Here is a 616-nt window from a genome sequence, read left to right as displayed (position 1 = left end):
ACCCACTCGTTGGGAACCGGCGAGGTTAAACAGTTACTTCCCGTGCCACCTCTCTGTGTCTGTAATCTCTCTCCTGACCTCTGCGTGTTCTTTTTTTCTCCTCTGTTTCTCACACATTCCACGCACACGCATGCAGATAACCACAAGCAATCCATGAAAACAATACACTCATAAGACTAACGGTATTCTTATAAGGGATCAAACACTCTTCAGACACAAAGGAACTTACTATTACTTACTGATCTGATATTCAGATTTTTATTGTAGTTTATAATTATTACGGAATGTGCGTGATTGCTTTCAAAGTTCTCTTAACGGTAGTAAAAAAAGAATATTAGGATTATCACCTGATTAGTATACTATGTTACTTTCAATATAGATATTTTTTATTCCGATAGGATTTTTTCTGTGCAGTTAATGTATAAGATTATTGGACCTCAAGATTGCAATCACCAGTGTGTGAGGAAAAATTGCAAACAATTTCTGAATGCATATGGTGCATTATAATACTCTTTTCAACAAATCCAAATCGTATCTTCAGACATTCTGAAATTATTCACAGATACTAATATTCAGCGCACAAAAATATCCCTGGGGATGATATCATAAACGATAA

The sequence above is a fragment of the Penaeus monodon genome, chromosome 32 (genome assembly GCF_015228065.2).
Source record: "Penaeus monodon isolate SGIC_2016 chromosome 32, NSTDA_Pmon_1, whole genome shotgun sequence".
Taxonomy (NCBI): Eukaryota; Metazoa; Arthropoda; class Malacostraca; order Decapoda; family Penaeidae; genus Penaeus; species Penaeus monodon.
Note: the sequence above shows the minus strand (reverse complement) of the source record.